General features: G+C 51.0%; 1 protein-coding gene across 1 annotated transcript in view; it reads left to right on the top strand.

The window, feature by feature from the left end:
- The first annotated feature begins 8,674 nt into the window (after window positions 1-8,674).
- wdr81 (WD repeat domain 81) overlaps window positions 8,675-18,238 on the top strand; it is a 58,590-nt gene continuing 49,026 nt past the window's right edge. Inside the window, exon 1 of the mRNA XM_072470013.1 lies at window positions 8,675-8,803. The gene's annotated coding sequence lies outside the window, so the exon portion shown is untranslated. The remainder of the gene's footprint in view (window positions 8,804-18,238) is intronic.

The following is an 18,238-nucleotide window of genomic DNA, read 5'->3' as shown; positions in this document are numbered from 1 at the left end:
CGGCACGGTAACACAGTGGTTAGCACTGTTGCTTCACAGCGCCAGGGTCCCAGGTTCGATTCCCAGCTGGGTCACTGTCTGTACGGAGACTGCACGTTCTCCCCGTGTCTGCGTGGGTTTCCCCCGGGTGCTCCGGTTTCCTCCCACAAGTCCCGAAAGACGTGCTGTTAGGTGAATTGGACATTCTGAATTCTCCCTCTGTGACCCGAACAGGCGCCGGAGTGTGGCGACTAGGAGCTTTTTACAGTAACTTCATTGCAGTGTTAATGTGAGCCTACTTGTGACACTAATAAAGATTATGATTATTATAATCCTGTTAGAATTTTATGTTTCTATGAGATCCCTGTGCTGTTCTCCACACTGCCAGGTCGATGCCAGTGTTGTAGCTGTACTGGAACAGCTTGGCTAGCAGTACGGCAAGTTCTGGAGCACAGCTCTTCAGTATTATTGCCGGAATATTGTCAGGGCCCAGAGCCTTTGCAGTATCCAGTGCCTTCAGCCGTTTCTTGATATTATGTGGAGTGAATCGTATTGGCTGAAGACTGGCATCTGTGATGCTGGGGACTCCCGGAGGAGACCGAGATGGATCATCCACTCGGCACTTCTGGCTGAAGATGTTATGAATGCCTCAGCCTTGCCTTTTGCACAGATTTGCTGGGCTCCTCCATCATTGAGGCTGGGGATTGAGGCATGATCAATTGGACAAAAGACGATAGTTGAATCCAACTGAGGCTTTATTACTATCAGATGTGTGGCCTCCCGCAGCAGCTGGCGAAATGGTTGCTGGCTGGAGGACATGCATATTTATACCCCGCCTCCTGGGCGGAGCCAGCAGGCAGGGACTACCGGCGAACCTGTAGTACAGGCCTACCAAAAGTCACCTAATACAGGTGCAACAGTGGTTTACCACATTCACCCCCTGTTAAAAATTGAGTCCGGCTGGGGCGGTGGATAACTATATACAACAATGAGTTAATATTTTCAAGATTTGAGCAAACAAATGTCCTTTGATGTCCGGTGGACCGGTTAGAGATTTAGCCAGTCCGGGGGCTTGATGTTCCTCTGGGAGCGACACCGTGGTGGCGGCGATGTTGGTGCTGATCTGATCGATGGTGACTCCTGGAGCATGCTGAAATTCTCTTCATAGTTGGGCGTGGGCAGGGGGGGACAGATGGTCCTGGGGAGGGTGCTGTTGGGAGCGACGGGAGAGGGGAGGGTGGCGCCGGGGGCGGAGGGGGTGTATGTGTGGAACCTGCTGGTGCCAGGTCCCTGAGGGAGACGGTATCTTGGCGGCCGTCGGGGAACGCCACGTAGGCGTACTGGGGGTTTGCGTGGAGCAAGTGCACCCTCTCCACCAACGGGTTCGCCTTGTGGAGTCGGACGTGCTTACGGAGAAGCACGGTTCCCGGAGCTGCGAGCCAGGTCGGGAGCGACACCCCGGATGTGAACTTCCTGGGGAAGGCAAAAAGACGTTCATGGGGTGTATTGTTAGTGGCAGTGCAGAGTAATGAGCGAATGGAGTGGAGTGCATCAGGGAGGACCGCCTGCCAGCAGGAGGCCGGGAGGGTTCTGGACTGTAGGGCCAGCTGGACGGCTGTCCATACCGTCCCATTCTCCCTTTCTACCTGTCCGTTTCCCCGGGGGTTGTAGCTTGTTGTTCTGCTGTAGGCGATGCCCCTGCTGAGCAGGAACTGACGCAGCTCATCACTCATGAATGAGGATCCTGTCACTGTGGATGTAGGCGGGGAAACCGAACAGAGCGAAGATGGTGTTGAGGTCCTTAATGATGGTGGCAGACGCATGTCGGGGCTTCAGATGACAAAGGGGAATCTGGAGTATTCGTCGATCACACTGAGAAAATATGTGTGACAGTCGGTGGAGGGAGGAGGCCTTTGAAATCCATGCTGAGGCGTTCAAAGGGACGGGAGGCCTTCACCCGGCGCGCGCGGTCCGGCCGGTAGAAGTGCGGCTTGCACTCCGCACAGACCTGGCAGTCCCTGGTGATTGTCCTTACTTCATCGAAGGAGTAGGGCAGATTTTGTGCCTTAATGAAGTGGTACAACCGTGTGACTCCTGGGTGACAAAGACTGTTGTGCAGGGCCCGGAGTCGGTCTACCTATGACAGGTGAGGACCTTGAGAGGATTGTTATCACCAAGGAGGTAGTGATGGGCAAGCTAATGGGGCTAAAGGTAGACAAGTCTCCTGGTCCTGATGGAATGCATCCCAGAGTGCTAAAAGAGATGGCTAGGGAAATTGCAAATGCATTAGTGATAATTTACCAAAATTCACTAGACTCTGGGGTGGTCCCGGCGGATTGGAAATTAGCAAACGTGACACCACTGTTTAAAAAAGGAGGTAGGCAGAAAGCGGGTAATTATAGGCCAGTGAGCTTAACTTCGGTAGTAGGGAAGATGCTGGAATCTATCATCAAGGAAGAAATAGCGAGGCATCTGGATGGATATTGTCCCATTGGGCAGATGCAGCATGGGTTCATAAAGGGCTGGTCGTGCCTCACTAATTTAGTGGAATTTTTTGAGGACATTAACAGTGCGGTAGATAACGGGGAACCAATGGATGTGGTATATCTGGATTTCCAGAAAGCCTTTGACAAGGTGCCACACAAAAGGTTACTGCATAAGATAAAGATGCATGGCATTAAGGGGAAAGTAGTAGCATGGATAGAGGATTGGTTAATTAATAGAAAGCAAAGAGTGGGGATTAATGGGTGTTTCTCTGGTTGGCAATCAGTAGCTAGTGGTGTCCCTCAGGGATCAGTGTTGGGCCCACAACTGTTCACAATTTACATAGATGATTTGGAGTTGGGGACCAAGGGCAATGTGTCCAAATTTGCAGACGACACTAAGATAAGTGGTAAAGCAAAAAGTGCAGAGGATACTGGAAGTCTGCAGAGGGATTTGGATAGGCTAAGTGAATGGGCTAGGGTCTGGCAGATGGAATACAATGTTGACAAATGTGAGGTTATCCATTTTGGTAGGAATAACAGCCAAAGGGATTATTATTTAAATGATAAAATATTAAAACATGCTGCTGTGCAGAGAGACCTGGGTGTGCTAGTGCATGAGTCGCAAAAAGTTGGTTTACAGGTGCAACAGGTGATTAAGAAGGCAAATGGAATTTTGTCCTTCATTACTAGAGGGATGGAGTTTAAGACTAGGGAGGTTATGCTGCAATTGTATAAGGTGTTAGTGAGGCCACACCTGGAGTATTGTGTTCAGTTTTGGTCTCCTTACTTGAGAAAGGACGTACTGGCACTGGAGGGTGTGCAGAGGAGATTCGCTAGGTTAATCCCAGAGCTGAAGGGATTGGATTACGAGGAGAGGTTGAGTAGACTGGGACTGTACTCATTGGAATTTAGAAGGATGAGGGGGATCTTATAGAAACATATAAAATTATGAAGGGAATAGATAGGATAGATGCGGGCAGGTTGTTTCCACTGGCGGGTGAAAGCAGAACTAGGGGGCATAGCCTCAAAATAAGGGGAAGTAGATTTAGGACTGAGTTTAGGAGGAACTTCCTCACCCAAAGGGTTGTGAATCTATGGAATTCCTTGCCCAGTGAAGCAGTAGAGGCTCCTTCATTAAATGTTTTTAAGATAAAGATAGATAGTTTTTTGAAGAATAAAGGAATAAAGGGTTATGGTGTTCGGGCCGGAAAGTGGAGCTGAGTCCACAAAAGATCAGCCATGATCTCATTGAATGGTGGAGCAGGCTCGAGGGGCCAGATGGCCTACTCCTGCTCCTAGTTCTTATGTTCTTATGTACCTGTGCGCTGGCACATGTACCTTGTGATAGGGCGTCTGGAGGTTTGCTGAGTTTGCTGGGGCGATACAAAATCTCGTAATTATAGGTGGAGAGCTCGATTCTCCACCGCAAGATTTTATCATTTTTGATCTTGCCCCGCTGTGTGTTGTTGAACATGAAGGCTACCGACCATTGGTCCGTAAGGAGAGTGAATCTCTTACCAGCCAGGTAATGCCTCCAATGCCGCACAGCTTCAACGATAGCTTGGGCTTCCTTTTCGACGGATGAGTGCCGAATATCTGAGGCATGAAGGGTGCGGGAAGAGAATGCCACGGGTTTGCCTGCCTGATTGAGGGTAGGGGCAAGGGCGACGTCTGATGCGTCGCTTTCTACTTGGAAGGGCAGTGTCTCGTCTACAGCGAGCATTGTGGCTTACCGTACATCACCAAATACAGGTGCAACAGTGGTTAACCACAGGGATATTTGTGGAACCTCCCCCTCCAGTGAGTTGTTTAATTGTCCACCACCATTCACAGCTGGATGTGGCAGGACTGCAGAGCTCAGATCTGATGTGTTCGTTGTGGAATCGCTCAGCTCTGTCTGTTACTTGCTGCTTGTGCTGTTTGGAACAAGGAGTCCCGTGTTGTAGCTTCACTAGGTCGACACTTCATTGTTCGGTCTGCCTGGTGTTGCTCCTGGCACGCTCTCCTGCACTCTCCATTGAACCAGGGTTGACCCCCTGGCTGGGTGGTAATGGGGGAGTGGGGGATATGCCGGGCCAGGAGGTTACAGATTGTGGGTGATACAATTCTGCTGCTGCTGATGGCCCACAGCCTCCTGGAGGCCCAGTCTGGAGTTGCTCGATCTGTTTGAAATCTATCCCATTTCACACGGGGTAGTGCCACACAACACGATGGAGGGTATCCTCAACGTGAAGACGGGACATTGTCTCCACAAGGACTGTGCGGTGGTCACTCTGACCGATGCTGTCAGGGACAGATGCAGCTGCAGCAGGCAGGTTGGTGAGGGTGAGGTCAAGTATGTTTTTCCTCTTGTTGGTTCCCTCACCACCTGCTGCAGTCCCAGTCTAGCAGCTCTGTCCTTTAGGACCCGGCCAGCTCGGTCTGTGGTGGTATCACCGAGCCACTCTTGGTGACGGACATTGAAATCCCCACCCAGAGCATATTCTGTGTCCTTGCCACCCTCAGTGCTTCCTCCAAGTGGTGTTCAACATGGAGGAGGATTGATTCATCAGCTGGTGGTGGGCGAGGGGGGGGCGGGGAGCGGTGGGGGAGGGGGGGGGGGATGGTATGTGGTAATCAACTGGCAGTTTCTTTGCCCATGTTTAATGCGAAGCCATGAAATCTCACAGGTCCAGAGTCGATGTTGAGGACTCCCAGGGTAACTCCCTCCCGACTGTATCCCACTGTGCCGGCCCCTCTGCTGGGTCTGTCCTGCTGGTGAGACAGGACATACCCAGGAATGGTGAGGGTGGAGTCTGGGACATTGTCTGTGAGGTATGATTCTGTGAGTGTGATTGTGTCAGGCTGTAGTTTGACGAGTCTGTGAGAAGCTCTCCCAACTTTGGCACAAGCCCCCAGATGTTAGTAAGGAGGGTTTTGCAGGGATCTTATCCGTTATCCTAACAAATGTTGGGACCTGGTCCGGGATCCTAGCAAATGTTGGGATCTGGTCTGGGATCCTAACAAATGTTGGGATCTGGTCTGGGATCCTAACAAATGTTGGGATCTGGTCTGGGATCCTAACAAATGTTGGGATCTGGTCTGGGATCCTAACAAATGTTGGGATCTGGTCTGGGATCCTAACAAATGTTGGGATCTGGTCCGATATCCTCTCAAGTTTGGGAGTCTCTCTGGGATCCTAACAAAAGGTACATGGAGCTATCTAACCATGCCAGTACTCTGTGGTGTCATAAAAAGCAAAAAGCCCTCAGGTGCGGATTGGGTCCTGCTAGCTCTGCAGAATGTTTTCATTGAAAAAGATTCGGACCCTTTGGAAAGATGTGCAGAAGAAAAACTTCTCGATATACAAAAGATAACAAGATGATGTTCACACCCAAGGCAATTAACAAACTTGGGAAATTTCAACAAGAAGAACTATGCTTCGGGGGCGAGATCAAAGATCCATGACACACGTCAATGCATACATAGATTACATAGAACATACAATGCAGAAGGAGGCCATTCGGCCCATCGAGTCTGCACCGACCCACATTAATCCCTCACTTCCACCTTATCCCCGCAACCCAATAACCCCTCCCAACCCTTATGGACACTACGGGTAATTTAGCATGGCCAATCCACCTAACCTGCACGTCTTTGGACTGTGGGAGGAAACCGGAGCACCCGGAGGAAACCCACGCGGACACGGGGAGAACGTGCAAACTCCGCACAGACAGTGACCCAGCGGGGAATCGAACCTGGGACCCTGGCGCTGTGAAGCTACAGTGCTAATCACTTGTGCTACCGTGCTGCCCGTTAGAATCATACGTTGCTGATTTTAAACTGGATACATCAGCAAGTGTAACAATCCTCTCCAATAAACAACCATGCTGCATGAAACAACCTAACTCAGCGAAACGGCCCAGAATGATCCAACAATGCTCTAATACACAAACAATCAGATACTGGAAATATTAGATGTCATTTACAATCTGGATTTATATCTTTTGAGCTGAGACGTTTGTGTCGACCTCAACCTCATCAAGCAGGATGCCAGTGGACAGACGGTCGTCAATGACACCAAATCGGAGTCCCTCAAACTGTCCACATGCTCTGATAATCTCGATTGGGACTTTAGTGCTGACTTCGTTCACACTCTTCACAGAGATTGATAATCCAGCCCTTTCACAGGGAGATGTGCAGGAGACAGAAAATCAACTTATCCTCACCAAAGAAGACACAAACCAATTGGACCAATGAGTACCTGAATGTGAATGTGATCCTTCATTATTCTGAGATTCTGCTGAGCAGGAAGATGATACTCAATAAGTGTAAATACCTGACTCATCCAACAACTTTGACCCTCTTGTAAGTGGAACCACAGCTACCCATCCACCAAAACGGGTAGTCAGTAATATCAGCAGTCAGACTAGTCGTGACTGTGGAAGACACTAGCCTTTTACTGCGCCACCAGGTTACTGGAATTGGAGTGAAAGCAAGACATTGATCAAGTGCCTGACTGTTCTGCGTTGAAGCATTGTCCCCAGCACCGGTGCCCAGGGTTACCCAAGACTTCATGAACAAGATGTTACAAGTATTCACCACTCCAGAAGTAAAGGAATCTGGTCAAAAGGAACCAGGGTCAAGTCAATACACAAGGAAATGGGACAGACCAAACACTAAGCCATGAAAAACCCTCACAAAAGCCAATCCTGAGGGAGAAACAATGGACAAATCACAGCACGAGGAATCTGGATCCAGACCGGAAAACCTTCCATTATCCATTTGGAAAAACCAGATGTCGAAATTCAAACGGACAATGCACGAGATGCGCTCCTGACCAAAGATCAACCAAATGAAAGCAAAGTCCAAAGGGAGATACTGGATTGGCCGGCACTCCGGGGAACACAATCAGGGGGGATTGTCACACCTCCAGACCCAATAAGCGGTAAAAGTCACAGACTTGGGGCGAGAAGGGGCAGGATGTAAATATACCTCCACGGGGCTGGTTTAGCACAGGGCTAAATCGCTGGCTTTGAAAACAGACCAGGGCAAGCTAGCAGCACGGTTCAATTCCCATACCAGCCTCCCTGAACAAGTACTGGAATGTGGCGACTAGGGGCTTTTCACAGGAACTTCAATGAAGCCTACTTGTGACAATAAGTGATTATTATTATTTAGCATGGCCAATCCACCTAACCTGCACATCTTTTGAGTTGTGGGGCTTAAATCTACACAGACACAAGTTGAATTTGCAAACTCCAAACAGACAGTGACCCAGGGCTGGGATCGAACCCGGGTCCTCAGCGTCGTGAGGTGACAGTGCTAACCACTGCACCACCGTGCTGCCCAGGGTCGGTGTAGATCCATTAGGCCGAATGGCCTCTTTCTGCACTGTGCAAATTCTATGGTTCTGTGGTCACCGAAAGTCTTAGTCCCTCTTTATATGTGCTCAAGGTAAATCAATCAATACATCCCATCTGCTCATCCTTAACCTGGTTTAGCACAGGGCTAAGTAGCTGGCTTTTAAAGCAGACCAAGGCAGGCCAGCAGCACGGTTCAATTCCCGTACCAGCCTCCCCGAACAGGCGCTGGAATGTGGCAACTAGGGGCTTTTCACAGTAACTTCATTTGAAGCCTATTGTGACAATAAGCGATTTTCATTTCATTTCCAAATATGTTTGTACAAAGACTTGGGGGAGATGTAGAATTAGGGAATCAGGGCTGAAAGGATTAATGTGTGGGACATGTGAGGAAGCGTGAAGAATGAGAGTTTGTCCTCTTGAAATATCTATATTCACACCAGGTATTGTTCTGAAAGGTCTCAGTCTCAGCCATTCCTGAGCGACCCAAAACCAACATACAACACCCAGGGACACTGAGATTGTGTGCCTCTGTGGTGGGGGGGGGGGGTTCTGTGTTTCTATCCCTGGAGGGAGGGGTGGCAGATTCTGTCCCCCACCCCGCGGGAGTGGGGAGATTCTGTCTCAGTCCCTGTAGGGGGTGGGGGATTCTGTGTCCCGCCCGCGAGGGGGAGGGGGGGGGGGGAGAGAGAGATTCTCTGTCCCGCCAGCGGGGGGGAGGGAAGGGGGGGAGAGATTCTGTGTCCCGCCCGCGGGGGGTGCGGAGATTCTGAATTTCTTCCGCCTTTTCTTGGCATTTCCTGGTTCCGGGTCACGTGATCCAAGTGTATCCAAACTGCGGGTCATGTGACGAGTCACCTGATCCCACTGGGCAACAGCTTCACCGGGAGAGGAGTGTCGGAGTCTGGAACAGTCCCTGGTCATCCCGAAACTGAGAGAATAAACCGGGATCACAGCTGGAGCCAGAAACAGGCAACGGTCAAAATCCAGAGTCAGGTGGGGACAGTGTAGAGGGAGCTTTACTCTGTATCTAACCCCGTGCTGTACCTGTCCTGGGAGTGTTTGATGGGGTCAGTGTAGAGGCAGCTTTACTCTGTATCTAACCCCCGTGCTGTACCTGTCCTGGGAGTGTTTGATGGGCACAGTGTAGAGGGAGCTTTACTCTGTATCTAACCCCGTGCTGTACCTGTCCTGGGAGTGTTTGATAGGGACAGTGTGGAGGGAGTTTTACTCTGTATCTAACCCCGTGCTGTACCTGTCCTGGGAGTGTTTGATGGGGTCAGTGTAGAGGGAGTTTTACTCTGTATCTAACCCAGTGCTGTACCTGTCCTGGGAATGTTTGATGGGGACAGTGTAGAGGGAGCTTTACTCTGTATCTAACCCCGTGCTGTACCTGTCCTGGGAGTGTTTGATGGGGACAGTGTAGAGGCAGCTTTACTCTGTATCTAACCCCGTGCTGTACCTGTCCTGGGAGTGTTTGATGGGGTCAGTGTAGAGGCAGCTTTACTCTGTATCTAACCCCCGTGCTGTACCTGTCCTGGGAGTGTTTGATGGGCACAGTGTAGAGGGAGCTTTACTCTGTATCTAACCCCGTGCTGTACCTGTCCTGGGAGTGTTTGATAGGGACAGTGTGGAGGGAGTTTTACTCTGTATCTAACCCCGTGCTGTACCTGTCCTGGGAGTGTTTGATGGGGTCAGTGTAGAGGGAGTTTTACTCTGTATCTAACCCAGTGCTGTACCTGTCCTGGGAATGTTTGATGGGGACAGTGTAGAGGGAGCTTTACTCTGTATCTAACCCCGTGCTGTACCTGTCCTGGGAGTGTTTGATGGGGACAGTGTAGAGGGAGCTTTACTCTGTATCTAACCCCGTGCTGTCCCTGTCCTGTGAGTGTTTGATGGGGTCAGTGTAGAGGGAGTTTTACTCTGTATCTAACCCCTTGCTGTACCTGTCCTGGGAGTGTTTGATGGGGACAGTGTAGAGGGAGCTTTACTCTGTATCTAACCCAGTGCTGTACCTGTCCTGGGAGTGTTTGATGGGGACAGTGTAGAGGGAGCTTTACTCTGTATCTAACCCCGTGCTGTACCTGTCCTGGGAGTGTTTGATGGGGACAGTGTAGAGGGAGCTTTACTCTGTATCTAACCCCGTGCTGTACCTGTCCTGGGAGTGTTTGATGGGGACAGTGTAGAGGGAGCTTTACTCTGTATCTAACCCCGTGCTGTACCTGTCCTGGGAGTGTTTGATGGGGACAGTGTAGAGGGAGCTTTACTCTGTATCTAACCCCGTGCTGTACCTGTCCTGGGAGTGTTTGATGGGGACAGTGTAGAGGGAGCTTCATTCTGTATCTAACCCGGTGCTGTACCTGTCCTGGGAGTGTTTGATGGGGACAGTGTAGAGGGAGCTTTACTCTGTATCTAACCCCGTGCTGTACCTGTCCTGGGAGTGTTTGATGGGGACAGTGTAGAGGGAGCTTTACTCTGTATCTAACCCCGTGCTGTACCTGTCCTGGGAGTGTTTGATGGGGACAGTGTAGAGGGAGCTTTACTCTGTATCTAACCCCGTGCTGTACCTGTCCTGGGAGTGTTTGATGGGGACAGTGTAGAGGGAGCTTTACTCTGTATCTAACCCCGTGCTGTACCTGTCCTGGGAGTGTTTGATGGGGACAGTGTAGAGGGAGCTTTACTCTGTATCTAACCCCTTGCTGTGCCTGTCCTGGGAGTGTTTGATGGGGACAGTGTAGAGGGAGCTTTACTCTGTATCTAACCCCGTGCTGTACCTGTCCTGGGAGTGTTTGATGGGGACAGTGTAGAGGGAGCTTTACTCTGTATCTAACCGTGTGCTGTACCTGTCCTGGGAGTGTTTGATGGGGACAGTGTAGAGGGAGCTTTACTCTGTATCTAGCCCCGTGCTGTACCTGTCCTGGGAGTGCTTGATGGGGACAGTGTAGAGGGAGCTTTACTCTGTATCTAACCCCTTGCTGTACCTGTCCTGGGAGTGTTTGATGGGGACAGTGTAGAGGGAGCTTTACTCTGTATCTAACCGTGTGCTGTACCTGTCCTGGGAGTGTTTGATGGGGACAGTGTAGAGGGAGCTTTACTCTGTATCTAACCCCGTGCTGTACCTGTCCTGTGAGTGTTTGATGGGGACAGTGTAGAGGGAGCTTTACTCTGTATCTAACCCCGTGCTGTGCCTGTCCTGGGAGTGTTTGATGGGGACAGTGTAGAGGGAGCTTTACTCTGTATCTAACCCCATGCTGTCCCTGTCCTGGGAGTGTTTGATGGGGACAGTGTAGAGGGAGCTTTACTCTGTATCTAACCCCGTGCTGTACCTGTCCTGGGAGTGTTTGATGGGGACAGTGTAGAGGTAGCTTTACTCTGTATCTAACCCCGTGCTGTGCCTGTCCTGGGAGTGTTTGATGGGGACAGTGTAGAGGGAGCTTTACTCTGTATCTAACCCCATGCTGTACCTGTCCTGGGAGTGTTTGATGGGGACAGTGTAGAGGGGGCTTTACTCTGTATCTAACCCCGTGCCGTACCTGTCCTGGGAGTGTTTGATGGGGACAGTGTAGAGGGAGCTTTACTCTGTATCTAACCCCGTGCTGTACCTGTCCTGGGAGTGTTTGATGGGGACAGTGTAGAGGGAGCTTTACTCTGTATCTAACCCCGTGCTGTACCTGTCCTGGGAGTGTTTGATGGGGACAGTGGAGAGGGAGCCTAACCCCGTGCTGTACCTGTCCTGGGAGTGTTTGATGGGGACAGTGTAGAGGGAGCTTTACTCTGTATCTAACCCCGTGCTGTACCTGTCCTGGGAGTGTTTGATGGGGACAGTGTAGAGGGAGCTTTACTCTGTATCTAACCCCGTGCTGTACCTGTCCTGGGAGTGTTTGATGGGGACAGTGTAGAGGGAGCTTTACTCTGTATCTAACCCCGTGCTGTACCTGTCCTGGGAGTGTTTGATGGGGACAGTGTAGAGGGAACTTTACTCTGTATCTAACCGTGTGCTGTACCTGTCCTGGAAGTGTTTGATGGGGACAGTGTAGGGGGAGCATTACTCTGTATCTAACCCCGTGCTGTACCTGTCCTGGGAGTGTTTGATGGGGACAGTGTAGGGGGAGCTTTACTCTGTATCTAACCCCGTGCTGTACCTGTCCTGGGAGTGTTTGATGGGGACAGTATAGAGGGAGCTTTACTCTGTATCTAACCCCGTGCTGTACCTGTCCTGGGAATGTTTGATGGGGCAGTGTAGACGGAGTTTTACTATGTTTCTAACCCCGTGCTGTACCTGTCCTGGGAGTGTTTGATGGGGACAGTGTAGAGGGAGCTTTACTCTGTATCTAACCCCGTGCTGTACCTGTCCTGGGAGTGTTTGATGGGGACAGTGTAGAGGGAGCTTTACTCTGTATCTAACTCCTTGCTGTACCTGTCCTGGGAGTGTTTGATGGGGACAGTGTAGAGGGAGCTTTACTCTGTATCTAACCCCGTGCTGTACCTGACCTGGGAGTGTTTGATGGGGACAGTGTAGAGGGAGCTTTACTCTGTATCGAACCCCGTGCTGTACCTGTCCTGGGAGTGTTTGATGGAGACAGTGTAGAGGGAGCTTTACTCTGTATCTAACTCCTTGCTGTACCTGTCCTGGGAGTGTTTGATGGGGACAGTGTAGAGGGAGCTTTACTCTGTATCTAACCGTGTGCTGTACCTGTCCTGGAAGTGTTTGATGGGGACAGTGTAGGGGGAGCTTTACTCTGTATCTAACTCCGTGCTGTACCTGTCCTCGGAGTGTTTGATGGGGACAGTGTAGAGGGAGCTTTACTCTGTATCTAACCCCGTGCTGTACCTGTCCTGGGAGTGTTTGATGGGGACAGTGTAGAGGGAGATTTACTCTGTATCTAAGCCCGTGCTGTACCTGTCCTGGGAGTGTTTGATGGGGACAGTGTAGAGGGAGCTTTACTCTGTATCTAACCCCGTGCTGTACCTGTCCTGGGAGTGTTTGATGGGGGCGGCGTAGAGGGAGCTTCACTCTGTATCTAACCCTGTGCTGTACCTGTCCTGGGAGTGTTTGATGGGGACAGTGTAGAGGGAGCTTTACTCTGTATCTAACCCCGTGCTGTACCTGTCCTGGGAGTGTTTGATGGGGACAGTGTAGAGGGAGCTTTACTCTGTATCTAACCCCGTGCTGTACCTGTTCTGGGAGTGTTTGATGGGGACAGTGTAGAGGGAGCTTTACTCTGTATCTAACCCCGTGCTGTACCTGTCCTGGGAGTGTTTGATGGGGACAGTGTAGAGGGAGCTTTACTCTGTATCTAACCCCGTGCTGTACCTGTCCTGGGAGTGTTTGATGGGGACAGTGTAGAGGGAGCTTTACTCTGTATCTAACCCCGTGCTGTACCTGTCCTGGGAGTGTTTGATGGGGACAGTGTAGAGGGAGCTTTACTCTGTATCTAACCCCGTGCTGTACCTGTCCTGGGAGGGTTTGATGGGGGCGGCGTAGAGGGAGCTTTACTCTATATCTAACCCTGTGCTGTACCTGTCCTGGGAGTATTTGATGTGGACAGTGTAGAGGGAGCTTTACTCTGTATCTAACCCCGTGCTGTACCTGTCCTGTGAGTGTTTGATGGGGACAGTGTAGAGGGAGCTTTACTCTGTATCTAACCCCGTGCTGTACCTGTCCTGGGAGTGTTTGATGGGGACAGTGTAGAGGGAGCTTTACTCTGTATCTAACTCCTTGCTGTACCTGTCCTGGGAGTGTTTGATGGGGACAGTGTAGAGGGAGCTTTACTCTGTATCTAACTCCGTGCTGTACCTGTCCTGGGAGTATTTGATGGGGACAGTGTAGAGGGAGCTTTACTCTGTATCTAACCCCGTGCTGTACCTGTCCTGGGAGTGTTTGATGGGGACAGTGTAGAGGGAGATTTACTCTGTATCTAACCCCGTGCTGTACCTGTCCTGGGAGTGTTTGATGGGGACAGTGTAGAGGGAGCTTTACTCTGTGTCTAACCCCGTGCTGTACCTGTCCAGGGAGTGTTTGATGGGGACAGTGTAGAGGGAGCTTTACTCTGTATCTAACCCCGTGCTGTACCTGACCTGGGAGTGTTTGATGGGGACAGTGTAGAGGGAGCTTTACTCTGTATCGAACCCCGTGCTGTACCTGTCCTGGGAGTGTTTGATGGAGACAGTGTAGAGGGAGCTTTACTCTGTATCTAACCCCGTGCTGTACCTGTCCTGGGAGTGTTTGATGGGGACAGTGTAGAGGGAGCTTTACTCTGTATCTCACCCCGTGCTGTACCTGTCCTGGGAGTGTTTGATGGGGACAGAGAAGAGGGAGCTTTACTCTGTATCTAACCCCGTGCTGTACCTGTCCTGGGAGTGTTTGATGGGGACAGTGTAGAGGGAGCTTTACTCTGTATCTAACCCCGTGCTGTACCTGTCCTGGGAGTGTTTGATGGGGACAGTGTAGAGGGAGCTTTACTCTGTATCTAACCCCATGCTGTACCTGTCCTGGGAGTATTTGATGGGGACAGTGTAGAGGGAGCTTTACTCTGTATCTAACCCCGTGCTGTACCTGTCCTGGGAGTGTTTGATGGGGACAGTGTAGAGGGAGATTTACTCTGTATCTAAGCCCGTGCTGTACCTGTCCTGGGAGTGTTTGATGGGGACAGTGTAGAGGGAGCTTTACTCTGTATCTAACCCCGTGCTGTACCTGTCCTGGGAGTGTTTGATGGGGACAGTGTAGAGGGAGCTTTACTCTGTATCTAACCGTGTGCTGTACCTGTCCTGGGAGTGTTTGATGGGGACAGTGTAGAGGGAGCTTTACTCTGTATCTAACCCCGTGCTGTACCTGTCCTGTGAGTGTTTGATGGGGACAGTGTAGAGGGAGCTTTACTCTGTATCTAACCGTGTGCTGTACCTGTCCTGGGAGTGTTTGATGGGGACAGTGTAGAGGGAGCTTTACTCTGTATCTAGCACCGTGCTGTACCTGTCCTGGGAGTGTTTGATGGGGACAGTGTAGTGGGAGCTTTACTCTGTATCTAACCCCGTGCTGTACCTGTCCTGGGAGTGTTTGATGGGGACAGTGTAGAGGGAGCTATACTCTGTATCTAACCCCGTGCTGTACCTGTCCTGGGAGTGTTTGATGGGGACAGTGTAGAGGGAGCTTTACTCTGTATCTAACCCCGTGCTGTACCTGTCCTGGGAGTGTTTGATGGGGACAGTGTAGAGGGAGCTTTACTCTGTATCTAACCCCGTGCTGTACCTGTCCTGGGAGTGATTGATGGGGACAGTGTAGAGGGAGCTTTACTCTGTATCTAACCCCGTGCTGTACCTGCCCTGGGAGTGTTTGATGGGGACAGTGTAGAGGGAGCTTTACTCTGTATCTCACCCCGTGCTGTACCTGTTCTGGGAGTGTTTGATGGGGACAGAGAAGAGGGAGCTTTACTCTGTATCTAACCCCGTGCTGTACCTGTCCTGGGAGTGTTTGATGGGGACAGTGTAGAGGGAGCTTTACTCTGTATCTAACCCCGTACTGTACCTGTCCTGGGAGTGATTGATGGGGACAGTGTAGAGGGAGCTTTACTCTGTATCTAACCCCGTGCTGTACCTGTCCTGGGAGTGTTTGATGGGGACAGTGTAGAGGGAGCTTTACTCTGTATCTAGCACCGTGCTGTACCTGTCCTGGGAATGTTTGATGGGGACAGTGTAGAGGGAGCTTTACTCTGTATCTAACCCCGTGCTGTACCTGTCCTGGGAGGGTTTGATGGGGACAGTGTAGAGGGAGCTTTACTCTGTATCTAACCCCGTGCTGTACCTGTCCTGGGAGTGTTTGATGGGGACAGTGTAGAGGGAGCTTTACTCTGTATCTAACCCCGTGCTGTACCTGTCCTGGGAGTGTTTGATGGGGACAGTGTAGAGGGAGCTTTACTCTGTATCTAACACCGTGCTGTACCTGTCCTGGGAGTGTTTGATGGGGACAGTGTAGAGGGAGCTTTACTCTGTATCTAACCCCGTGCTGTACCTGTCCTGGGAGTGTTTGATGGGGACAGTGTAGAGGGAGCTTTACTCTGTATCTAACCCCGTGCTGTACCTGTCCTGGGAGGGTTTGATGGGGGCGGCGTAGAGGGAGCTTTACTCTATATCTAACCCTGTGCTGTACCTGTCCTGGGAGTATTTGATGTGGACAGTGTAGAGGGAGCTTTACTCTGTATCTAACCCCGTGCTGTACCTGTCCTGTGAGTGTTTGATGGGGACAGTGTAGAGGGAGCTTTACTCTGTATCTAACCCCGTGCTGTACCTGTCCTGGGAGTGTTTGATGGGGACAGTGTAGAGGGAGCTTTACTCTGTATCTAACTCCTTGCTGTACCTGTCCTGGGAGTGTTTGATGGGGACAGTGTAGAGGGAGCTTTACTCTGTATCTAACTCCGTGCTGTACCTGTCCTGGGAGTATTTGATGGGGACAGTGTAGAGGGAGCTTTACTCTGTATCTAACCCCGTGCTGTACCTGTCCTGGGAGTGTTTGATGGGGACAGTGTAGAGGGAGATTTACTCTGTATCTAACACCGTGCTGTACCTGTCCTGGGAGTGTTTGATGGGGACAGTGTAGAGGGAGCTTTACTCTGTGTCTAACCCCGTGCTGTACCTGTCCAGGGAGTGTTTGATGGGGACAGTGTAGAGGGAGCTTTACTCTGTATCTAACCCCGTGCTGTACCTGACCTGGGAGTGTTTGATGGGGACAGTGTAGAGGGAGCTTTACTCTGTATCGAACCCCGTGCTGTACCTGTCCTGGGAGTGTTTGATGGGGACAGAGAAGAGGGAGCTTTACTCTGTATCTAACCCCGTGCTGTACCTGTCCTGGGAGTGTTTGATGGGGACAGTGTAGAGGGAGCTTTACTCTGTATCTAACCCCGTGCTGTACCTGTCCTGGGAGTGATTGATGGGGACAGTGTAGAGGGAGCTTTACTCTGTATCTAACCCCGTGCTGTACCTGTCCTGGGAGTGTTTGATGGGGACAGTGTAGAGGGAGCTTTACTCTGTATCGAACCCCGTGCTGTACCTGTCCTGGGAGTGTTTGATGGGGACAGTGTAGAGGGAGCTTTACTCTGTATCTAACCCCGTGCTGTACCTGTCCTGGGAGTGTTTGAAGGGGACAGTGTAGAGGGAGCTTTACTCTGTATCTAACCCCGCGCTGTACCTGTCCTGGGAGTCTTTGAAGGGGACAGTGTAGAGGGAGCTTTACTCTGTATCGAACCCCGTGCTGTACCTGTCCTGGGAGTGTTTGATGGGGACAGTGTAGACGGTGTTTTACTATGTTTCTAACCCCGTGCTGTACCTGTCCTGGGAGTGTTTGATGGGGACAGTGTAGAGGGAGCTTTACTCTATATCTAACCCCGTGCTTTACCTGTCCTGGGAGTGTTTGATGGGGACAGTGTAGAGGGAGCTTTACTCTGTATCTAACCCCGTGCTGTACCTGTCCTGGGAGTGTTTGATGGGGACAGTGTAGAGGGAGCTTTACTCTGTATCTAACCCCATGCTGTACCTGTCCTGGGAGTATTTGATGGGGACAGTGTAGAGGGAGCTTTACTCTGTATCTAACCCCGTGCTGTACCTGTCCTGGGAGTGTTTGATGGGGACAGTGTAGAGGGAGATTTACTCTGTATCTAAGCCCGTGCTGTACCTGTCCTGGGAGTGTTTGATGGGGACAGTGTAGAGGGAGCTTTACTCTGTATCTAACCCCGTGCTGTACCTGTCCTGGGAGTGTTTGATGGGGACAGTGTAGAGGGAGCTTTACTCTGTATCTAACCGTGTGCTGTACCTGTCCTGGGAGTGTTTGATGGGGACAGTGTAGAGGGAGCTTTACTCTGTATCTAACCCCGTGCTGTACCTGTCCTGTGAGTGTTTGATGGGGACAGTGTAGAGGGAGCTTTACTCTGTATCTAACCGTGTGCTGTACCTGTCCTGGGAGTGTTTGATGGGGACAGTGTAGAGGGAGCTTTACTCTGTATCTAGCACCGTGCTGTACCTGTCCTGGGAGTGTTTGATGGGGACAGTGTAGTGGGAGCTTTACTCTGTATCTAACCCCGTGCTGTACCTGTCCTGGGAGTGTTTGATGGGGACAGTGTAGAGGGAGCTATACTCTGTATCTAACCCCGTGCTGTACCTGTCCTGGGAGTGTTTGATGGGGACAGTGTAGAGGGAGCTTTACTCTGTATCTAACCCCGTGCTGTACCTGTCCTGGGAGTGTTTGATGGGGACAGTGTAGAGGGAGCTTTACTCTGTATCTAACCCCGTGCTGTACCTGTCCTGGGAGTGATTGATGGGGACAGTGTAGAGGGAGCTTTACTCTGTATCTAACCCCGTGCTGTACCTGCCCTGGGAGTGTTTGATGGGGACAGTGTAGAGGGAGCTTTACTCTGTATCTAACCCCGTACTGTACCTGTCCTGGGA

Source organism: Scyliorhinus torazame, chromosome 12 (genome assembly GCF_047496885.1).
Source record: "Scyliorhinus torazame isolate Kashiwa2021f chromosome 12, sScyTor2.1, whole genome shotgun sequence".
Classification (NCBI taxonomy): Eukaryota; Metazoa; Chordata; class Chondrichthyes; order Carcharhiniformes; family Scyliorhinidae; genus Scyliorhinus; species Scyliorhinus torazame.
The sequence above is the reverse complement of the archived record's forward strand: the minus strand, read 5'-3'. Positions and strand labels throughout refer to the sequence as shown.